Raw genomic sequence first — 10,729 nt, 5'->3', positions numbered from 1 at the left:
CTTTCTGTAAAGTCTGATACCACCTGCCAGTTAGCACATGAGGTTCAGGTTTGTCTTCACTCTGCAGGGAGAGGATTTCTTCTTTTTATTTTTTACATGCTTTCCCTAAATCATGATCAAACCTGTGCACAAAGCGGGTGTCTTAAACACCAGATGATCATCAGAGATGTTCTCTGGAGCCCAGATCAGATGGTTTAAAGCGCTGAGCATTTTTGCAGGAGCTGCTTGGGTTGAAAAAGCTTCAACACAGAGCAAGATGAAGATGTTTAGGCGGCTACCTAACTATTGATAAGCTACGATGTTAAGTACTTCCAGCTCACCAAAATAAAAGGTTGTGATCTGGGTTCACTTGATGGCAAAATCAGGGTAAGGCTAAGGACGGGTGATTTGGTGTTTTTCAGGCAACAATAAAAGTAAAACACAACACTCTTTTTAAAAAATAAAAAATAAAATAAAATCCAACAGCTTCACCAGCTCACATTTTTTAACCTGCAAACTGCGCTGATCTTTACCATGTTACACTTCACAGCAGCTGGAGTATGTGTTACTCTCACAGCTGAATTTAAACCCAAGTAAACATGTATTTATCAATGTGCCTCTCCGTATACAGAGTATTGAATTATATGACTGTTTGCAGGAAATCATACAGACTGGTCATTCTCAGAGACTGGGCCATGACCCAAAAAAAAAAAAAAAAAAAAAAAAAATACTGTGGAATAAATTCTAAATTTAGTACATTATTTTACTGATGAGAAACAAAAAATGAGAGCCTGTTAATTCTGCCTATGAAAATGGTAGTAAAAATGGTCAGGAACGCTCATTTATGAACAAATTAGAAAAATGTTTTGGAAACACTGATAAAGACAGTAGACCGTCTTTAGACTCCATGTCGACAGATAAACTGTTGCAGTAATTTATTTAAAGGACGATATTTGTAAGTATTGGGAAACAATCATGTTTCCAATTAACTATTTGACTTGTTTCTAATTTTTGTTTATTAAAATTTGTGCTAAAACCATTAATCAACCAGTTCTGCCTCAGTATGTTGCCTGTTCAGTCATGTTGTTTAAAGTCCTGTAAAGCAGCAGATGATGATCCGATGAGCTCTGGGATTTGCCGGCCATCAAACTGCAGATCTCTTCTGTGTGTGTGTGTGTGTATGAAACCACTTCACTTAAAGATGCATTTTGACGGCTGCCTGCTGTTTTACTATCTCCCTGTGGCTCTGACACAGCATCAGGTCTCCAACGCCACGTTTTTTTCTTCCGTGTGTGAGTTACTGAGTGTAACTCATCAGTTTATTATGTGTTCTGGCAGTTCCCCCACTGTTTTAGTATCTTCCTGTGGCTCTGACAAAGTGTCAAGTTTGTCTCTCTGTGTGATTTTACTGTTGTGTGTGTGTGTGTGTGTGGGTGCATGTCCAGCTTCCTGCTGTTTGATGGCCTTCCTTTGCTGTTATTCAATTCTCTGTTTGGCCACAGCGCCCTCTCTGTCTCCCCCTCTCTGTCTGTCTCTTCCTCCACAGTCCACAACACCTGGAGCACAGGAGAAAGATTATTAGCAACGGCAAATTAATACAGCAGTAATTAAAATTAAAAAGAGACACTTTTGTCTGCACAATACTGTCATTTTCTGAAAAAACAAACAAACAGCATGAATAAACAGTTTTTAATGTTATTCAGCAGTAAACCCAGAAGACCTAAAAGTAGTGTGATGTTATAAACTGCAGGGCAGAAAAAGTTCAGAGGATGTGGATGTTTTGGGATGCCTATTCAAGTTTTGAAAGTTTAGATTATACGATTAAATAAGGTTAGATTGAAGTATATAATGGTCATTCCCATGCTTTATCATGTTATGTTGATACAATTTATTACACAGATTTAGTGAAAAAACAACCTTTTTCTGGCCACTGACAAAAATAGTCAAAAAAAGCAGGCGGATTTTGTAGATTTGTAGATTTTTGTAAGAATTACATTATTCAGCAATCCGTTCCGTATTGTCAATATACTTAGGGAAGCTACCCATCATCCTCCAGGTCTCTAGCTTGTGGTTGTAAAGTCTCATGAGGCTGTGATTATCCTAGAGGTCACTGTGGGTCATTTTATCCAGAGAGTTCACAGTTCAAAAAAATGGGAATACAACTGGGCTCATTAAATCCACAAGAGGCTCAGCTTTCCAGTCAGACCTAATTAAGAATCCCAGTATGCAGGAATATTCAAATAGAATAGGGAAAAATAAAACTGCATGCCACATAAAGGCCATATATGTATATGGCGTGGTCATTTTAGCGTGGTGCAAACAACAACAATAAAGTCAGAAATGGCCTTTCACTGTCAGCACTCGCTCTTGTGTGACAATAAAGCTGACAACACGTGTAGGATACGTGATTAATCTGGTTCTGTTGGCTTTGATACACACACACACACACACACACACACACACACACACAGCTTTTTCTTCTTTCCCTGCCTGGAGATTAGCACAGATGTGGGAGAAAGAGGGATGGCACACTGCAGATGACCCCTCCACAGGAAAGCAGAAAAGATGACAGACGTTCGCCATCAAGGCAGACTGTTTCCTTAGCCTACATAAAGTTTTTTATTAGACTAACTGTTTTGCCATGCTTGGCCTTGTTACTGAAAGAGGGATCAAATTCTGGCATGTTAAATTAGCAGTTAACCTTTAGGTTTTTTTCTGTGTGTGTGTTTATGATCACATCCCTTATGTGGCCGCATGAGAAAAAGAAAAGGCATGAGAGTGAAAATATTGTGCTACCTGATAAATTAAAGTTTTAAAACTTTACATACATACATCCCAAGTGCACCAGACCAGTGAAACCATTGCATAATAACCATATGTTTGATACCCCTGGTCTATAGGTAGAGGCCCACTGTGGTTTGTGATTTATATTCAGGAATAAAACTGTTTCATAAGTTACTCCTGAAGCAATAAAACTTCACCCTATATTATCATGACTTTTAGTGCCACTGAGCTACGATTCATTAGTTATCTGGTTTAGCAACAATCTACTTTTCAACATTCAAATCAAATTTTAAAACATTAGCTCTCCAATAACAGCTCCCTCTTAACTTCAAGCAAACAGTTTAAGTTGCATAAACTCAGGCTACATTTACACAACAACAACTTCTTAGCACTGAAATGTTTACAGATAATGCCAGAATAAAACTGCAATTAATGTTGTGAGATCTCAATGGGAGATCTGATCGGGCTGTAGGTTTTCATTTGACTGCTTCCCTCATAGTTGCTGTCCTTTAGTTAAACAAGAAAACCTTGAGTCCACATTTAACAGTGAAAACAAAACACGCAGTAATGAAATCAAAGATTAAAATTTATAGTGTAGATGCAAGAAAACTTTAATTCAAAACATCGAACACATGCTGGTGTTTGGACAAAAAAAATTCTTCAATTCTTACTGTTTTGCCAGAACTGGAACTAACAAAATAAAAGGCAATAAAAACACAACCACAATAAAAACAAAAAGATGTGGCTGATTTTCCATCCGTGCCCCAGAAAGCTCCGGGGCCTTGAGATGGCTCCTGCTTTATTTCTTCATCTAGGGCAGGCATTCCCAAACTTAAGAATACCATCACCCAGTTTCAAATCTGAAAATCCTCTGCAGCCCAAATTAACCTGGAATCACATACACGATTAATTTTACCAGTGATGAGACTTAAGATAAGTTCTGGTAGTAAAGCGACAGGTCAAATGTGGTGTAACACTTTTTAAAAAATTAATCATAAGTATTTTATGGTAATTTCAAACTTAGAAAACTGAAACTTAAAAATGTTTTATTCACTTCTTTTTCATGACCTCTCGAGGCCCAGCTGCAGGGCCTCCACGGCCCATCAGTGGGCCACAGTCCACATGTTGGGAATCACCAATAGAAGGGCCCTTTCCTGCAAAGGATTTACGATTTAAAATTTTAGGAAATTACTCAGATCGGCTGACCGATTGCTTTTAAATGTCTCACGTTCCAGGCTGAAAACAAAGGGGGGGCTTTGGCTCAGACACTGTGGAACTGCCTCCTCTTCACCGTCAAGACTTTTATAAAGCCACTCGTATAATTACTGGCACATGTTTGCTGTTCTGGAGTGTGTCTCTGACAATCCTGATTCAGCAGACTCACGCAAAACATTTAAAAGCATCATTCAACATTTGCTTTCTGAGGAGGAGGGGAAATAGTTTGAGCATGTCGCTTCCCTTAAAGTTAGTTTATGTTCAAATTAAACAAGACACAACACATAAACTGGTGAGTTTAGGAGGTGTTGGTAGATTGTTTTTTTCACTTATAAGCAGGGGGAAAAACAGCAGACTGCTTCCAAATATGGCCTGATATTAAAACATGTACCAACGATGCCAACTGGCAAAAGGTTTTTGTAATCTCTTTTTCGTTATAAAGTAGACCAAGTGCACAAGAAATTTTCAAGAAATAATTTAGGGTGCTTTACCTTAAAGCCTTATCATAATGGTGAGGAATAAAAAAGAGAGTTATTGTTTAAAATTTAAATATAATCCTGTGTAATAGTAATGGAGAACCCTCCTCAAAACAAGGTAGTGAGTCACACATCAGTGTTTGATTGTCTGTGTTGCATTTAAATGCTTGTTTTCAGTTTCCTGGTGTGACTCTTTCCTGAAAGACAGTATGTTGCAACCATGTGTTGTGCTGCGGCCTTCTTTGGCTCACTGCTTATGATTTAAAATAAAATAAAAAATAAACAAAATAAATAGGTGCATTTTATCTTATATTGTCTATAAACCTAAATACACAAGAGTAAAAATGCCATGGTTGGAATTTATAATAGTGTGGTGTTACTTCAAGGCAACATTTTACATTTTAGCAGATTTCCATTTTTTCAGTGATCAAATAAAGTGCATTTAACAATTATAAAATAAACTTTACTGATCTATTAATGTGAGACATTTTTTTCCAGAAAAAAAATGACAGAAAAATATGTTTTCAGATCATTTTTTTGTGGAAGGGGATGATAGAGCTGAATCATGTGAAGAGAGCTGAAAAAAAAGTGATTCAATAGGACCTCAAGAGTCATGTGACAAATTAAAACACTGCTATTGGCTTCCTGAGGGCCCTGCCTCTTTTTTCTGAGTATTACACCTTAATGAGGATGTGAGTGTAAATGAACAAAATGTTATCTAGAGGCAACACTGTGTCATGGAGGGTTAATTTCCTCTTAATCTCTGGAGGAAATAAACATATTTCCCCAAAAACTTTAAATGTTTTATTTGGTATTTCACACTAGAGATGGTAAGAATGAGGGAAGGGAAAAACAGATGTTCCAGACCTGGCTTTTTCTTTTTTGTTTGTAGAAGGGCCAGATTTTAGAAACATTAAGTGCCAACCAGCCAGACATTTACTTTTCCTGTCTAACCTGTCAAGATAGGAATCTAAATGCACCTTGTTATTTTTCTGCACATTATTAGTTTGCACAAAAGAAACATTTTGCACAAAAGTACAGGTAAGAAACAAATCACATTTGTAATCCTAGGTTATTTTAATAAGCAGGATTAATTTATTCATTCAGTTTCATTTAACATCTTTTTTCATTCAGTTTGAAATTCCCTCTGCTTAAACAGTCTGAGTTAAAACTTTTTTATGTTAAGTTAAATAATAAGTGTCTGTGCTACAACAGTCATATATCTAAATAAAATCGAAACTGTATATTTATAAATGATTTAAGTGACAGATTTAGGTCATATTCAGACCACGGGCTGCCAGCTGAAGAGGCCAGAGGATAACTGGGAAACTTGAAAAAGCAGAGCTGAAAACTTTTCAAATATTCAGAGAATCCATCTCAGATTTACTAGTGTTCCCTTGGACATGACAAGCTGTGTAATTATGGTGTGGATATTACACCTGCGTGGCTGAAAATATCTGAATCAGTTTCTGACAGGTTGACTTACATCCACTCTTTACATTTCACGTCAAAATGACAAAAGAAAGTCATGTTCATGTCCGCAATACAAGTAATTTTTTTGTATCCACGGACATACATCAAACCACAGTGGTCTGTCTTAAAGAACAAATACAGTCTTGCTTTCCCAGACCACTGCAGCATCGCAGTGTTTCTCTTGTTTCGTGTCTGAAGTTATCTCAAAAGTTAGGGACCACTGGCGTGATTTTAGACTTTTTCTTGATTGGAAAAGATGTTTTCGCTCTTCTCCCAACCAGCTTTGGCAAGAGTTCGATCTGACCGCTTTTAAGTTAGCCCATATAAGACATGATACACAGATGGTTCATCCAATCACCTGTCAAGTGTATTTTGAAAGTGCCTGCCCTTTTCTAAACAGTTTCTAAGGACGCTGCAGGGGGCAAGGCTGAGCAGCAATGCCCAATCTATGTTTTCCATTATACATTTATGATGCACCTCTGTCACACTGGATATCTTGTTCTTGGGGATCATTCATATGGTTACTGGGCTACTCCAGCATTCACATTTGCTTGGAGTCAGCGGCTGTTATTTGGGTGCTGATTGAAGGCAGGTGAGCCTGAGAATGTGGTCTCATGTGGTCTGAGCAATCAGATCTCAACGTGCCCTGGGTGCATTTACACCTTAGAGCGACAAGCTTGTGATCGGATCACCCGGGACGCATGTTGATACCAGGTGTAAACAGCCTCAGAGTGTCTCCACTCTGCAGTCTGTTTATGCCACATGCAGGCAGCACACACTGCCGTCTCTCATTCTTTTGTATTTCTTTTTGTGCGGGGCCAGGGTCTGCTCCAGGAGCTGCGGTCCTCAGGCAGAGCTGGGGTTCCTGAATACTGAAGCGTGTTGCCAGCTTCAAGATGATAGTTCAGAGGGAACTGCCATTTAGCGCTGTTTAAAAGTTCAACAGGCTGTGAGGAAGCAATCAACCTGTGGCGCCACTGACCTTGGACTGTTCCCTTCCTCTCTTGAGAGTAGGACACTGACCGCAAGTTAAATATCTCCTGTGGTGTGGTCTTGCACCCCTGGTTGAGACTGGTTGGTCAAACCAAGAATCTGTAAAATTAGCTGTAAATTAGCCCAGTGGGTGTGTTACAGCTGCACTTGGTTGACATATTCCTTTATTCTGAAAACCATGTGGAGTGTAGTTTATTCCCCTCTGCTCATCAGACTGGCAAAGCAGTGGTAACAGATGCTCAACACACACACACAGTGACGTCAAAGACAGGTAGACAGGCAAAAATAAAAACATGCTGCGCACACTCGGTAGATCATCTAATATCAAAGGCTGCCCTCATCCATCACTTTAGTTGCTGGACTACAGATATCTTCACAAAAAGGTCAAACATATATCTCACATTATGATCCAGTGGATCTTTCACCTTAAGTCCTCTGGAAGACCCTGCAGGTCTCATTCCACCCAGGTTTATTTCACACTGTGTAACTGATTGTGAATTAATCACAGACCCACATACTTATGCAATGAGCTGCTCAAGTGTGCAGTTGCTCCTCCTTCCTGGGAAACAGTTCATTGTTTGACATGTTTCACAAATGTTGTGTAATGCAATGGATACTTGACTTTAAACTTTCAAACAGTTTGCTGTGCATACATATTTTGTGTGCGGTTGATTTGTAACTCTTCCTGTTAACTTCTGTGGAGAGCTGATGCACATGGGAGACGTCAGCCTTCAAGATTTTCTGCCAGAAATCTGTAAAAATCTTGCTTTTTTAACCCAAGCCCATGTTTTTTTTCAGTAGAATCAGCTTTGACAGCTCAATATGATTAGCTGACGATTCAATCTTTTTTTTTTTTTTCAGTTCAGAGTGCTGCACTAAATTCCAATATCACCATGAGCTTGTTCTACCAGCAGGAATCATGTTTTAATGTCTTTCATCGTCTTTGATGTGAAAACATCAGACTGTGCATCTTCAGTTATAAAAAACAGTGCTCTGGGCTCCTTCATGCTGTGAGTTAAGGGTTTATTTTGACCAACATTAGATGTTTTTTGAGAGCTTTATTTATTTATTTATTTTTATTTTGAAGTTTGAACAAATCTGGTAACGATGATACTAACAGTTTTGCAAAGAAAAGTCTGGTGAGTTTGGTGAGAGAAATAAAGCAGCTGTCTCTGATTTAACAAAATGTTACTCAGTCTTTTAAAGAAGTTTCCCACAGTAGCAATCCTGTCCATAATGTTGTCAGATGCTTATATCTACAATCAGTTAGTGGCAAAAACAAGCACAAACAAGCGTCACCTGTTCCGTGCGCTGCAAGTCAGGTGGCTGACAGTGCATCACCTGCACCCCATTTCTATCATTCTTCCCTGCTTCCATCACAGTTTAGTCAGAGTTAGAGGATTGATTTTTAAAGTTTACAGCCTGCCATGCTGTTGTATTACTCTGTGTACAGTGACACAGCTATGAAAGGAGAGCTGAAACCTTTTACTAACCACTTGTTTGACCTTCTCTAACCAGTTAACCACAAGCGATTGTTTCTTAATAACCGCGCAAGCTAATATAAAAATATATTTATGATTCCCCTTATTTATAATCATGCATTGATATGTTCTACCTGTCCCTATTGTGATTAAATCTTAATTTTTGGGGCTGTCTTGCAACAGACACTAACCAGACACAACTATGGTAGTAAACTAGTTATCCATCATCTCAGACAGAGTTCCTGTTGCTACATTGACATCTGCTTGCTTTTATGCTTATGCATTGCCACGATAACCACGTGCGAACACTGCGATGGGCTTGCTTGAAATACCATATGACGTGTTACATCTGAGCAGGGTGTGAAAGGAACCCCGCACAAATAAAGGCTTTGATGTGCAATTGTGGAGAAAGCGAAGAACCTGGATGTCATGAAGAAACGGGGAAAAAGTACTGCAAGTCATCAGCAATGTTTCCAACACTGGAGATGATCAGTCAACATGATGCAGCTGCCTCCTCTGCTGGAGAACAAAGTGCTTCTCCTTTTCTGTGTTGTGCCGTGTTGTCAGGAACTTCAGTGCAGCAGTGCAGAAAAACTCCGCAGTGCTGACATTCACATCCCCGTCCGAACTGGGTGGTACAATGGCAACGGTTTGCTTAATGCAACATATTTAAGGACTTTTCAGCTGCTTTTCATGCACAAGGACTGTAAATCAAGTTGACCCTTCACATAAGACTTCAGTTGGATTTTTACACCCTTTCAAGTTGTGCTTTGCCTGAGTGGTTCACTGCCAGTGTGATGGGGTGAATTTATGGAATTGATGTTACATAGCACTTCAGACAAAGGCATCACAATAAGGACTAATGTGACATAGGCTGTTTTCTTCAATTTGCTTAACCTACATTAAGTCCCAACTTCTCTCACTGGATCATCAAGACTCAAACTATTATAGTAATCTACAAAATTACTGTCTGTAGCCTTTCCCTTTGAATCCAGCTGATGCAAGTTGCATCTGAAAGGGCATCTGTCATAACTCTGTCAAACAGGAATGCGCAGACGTCATACACACACTGCTGAGGATAATCGTGTGAAAAAACACTCCTCCAACGCAGAATCACTTTTCATGTTTCATCGTTTTCAAGATTTCCCAGAATTTAAACAAGTATAGCTCAAAAAAAGGGCTCACCTGTTGCTGACAGACAACTCTCTTTGGACACCCAAAGTGAATATTAAAACAAGACATTATCAAATAAATAATTCAATGTAAAAATGTAAACACAATATACAATATGAAATTCAATACAAAAAATCCAATACATTAAAAAGAAGGCTTTTTGATGTTTCAAATAAAGATGAAGAACATTCTATCAGTGGCCGTCCAGATTGATCTTAGCAATTATTTGGTGGAAGGAATTTGGTTCTGACATTCTTGTTCCACTCCAGATGAACTGTAAAAACACTGGTGCTCCTTTTCTAGTGCCAATATCAGATCAGAATTTTATTTGTCCAAAAATTTGATTTGTGATGAAGTGCCTGAAAACCAAATAGCTTTCCCATGAGCCTCGGCTGTGCTTTTTTTTTTTTTTTTTTAGATTATTTTTGGGCATTGTTTGCCTTTACTGGACAGTGACAGTGAGGAGGCATACAGGAAATGGAGGGAGAGAGAAGGGCATGACGTGCAACAAAGGTCACCATCTGGAATCAGTCCGGCGATGGCTGCCACCATGTGGCCCTGCAGAATGTGCTGTAATCATTTCAGATACCAGTGTCCTCCATGTGTTTACTGCTCATTAGCAAATTATTAAACGTTGTACACATTTATACCGAAACATTATGCCGACCTGAGCTACAGGTGTGCAGTAGCTCAGTCCATACTAACCCTAACCCTAACTACTTGGTCACTTTGACATCTCTCCCACTAATGCAAACATTTGCTGTTTTTAAAACCTTTGAACTAGGAAATTCTACTCTATTTATTTATTTATTTATTTATGCACTATCAGAAATATTTAGATTTAAGTTATTTATATATAAAGGCATGTATTTCCTTTTTACATGTGTGTGTGCATACATGTATTCTTTTATCTCAAGTGTGCTTTTATGGTTTTTACACTACCATTGTCTTTTTTATTGCACTTGTTTAAGTCGTTTATTCATCAGCACTTACAGATTATATATTGGTTCTTAGATTACAATTCTTTTAATACATTTTATTTTATTTTATTTGTTTTAATTATTTTTAAGCAGTTTTAGTATTCCAAATAAATCAAATAATATACTAGATAGCCTTGGTTTAATGTCTCCAGGTTGTACCCAGACAGCCAGAGGT

General features: G+C 38.4%; 1 protein-coding gene across 1 annotated transcript in view; it reads right to left on the bottom strand.

The window, feature by feature from the left end:
• Positions 1 to 879: 879 nt before the first annotated feature.
• raly (RALY heterogeneous nuclear ribonucleoprotein) overlaps positions 880 to 10,729 on the bottom strand; it is a 172,278-nt gene continuing 162,428 nt past the window's right edge. Inside the window, exon 9 of the mRNA XM_084745861.1 lies at positions 880 to 1,535. The gene's annotated coding sequence lies outside the window, so the exon portion shown is untranslated. The remainder of the gene's footprint in view (positions 1,536 to 10,729) is intronic.

This window comes from Lutjanus erythropterus, chromosome 2, assembly GCF_056507025.1.
Source record: "Lutjanus erythropterus isolate fLutEry1 chromosome 2, fLutEry1.hap2, whole genome shotgun sequence".
NCBI classification, from domain to species: domain Eukaryota; kingdom Metazoa; phylum Chordata; class Actinopteri; order Lutjaniformes; family Lutjanidae; genus Lutjanus; species Lutjanus erythropterus.
This window is presented reverse-complemented; position numbering and strand designations above follow the sequence as displayed.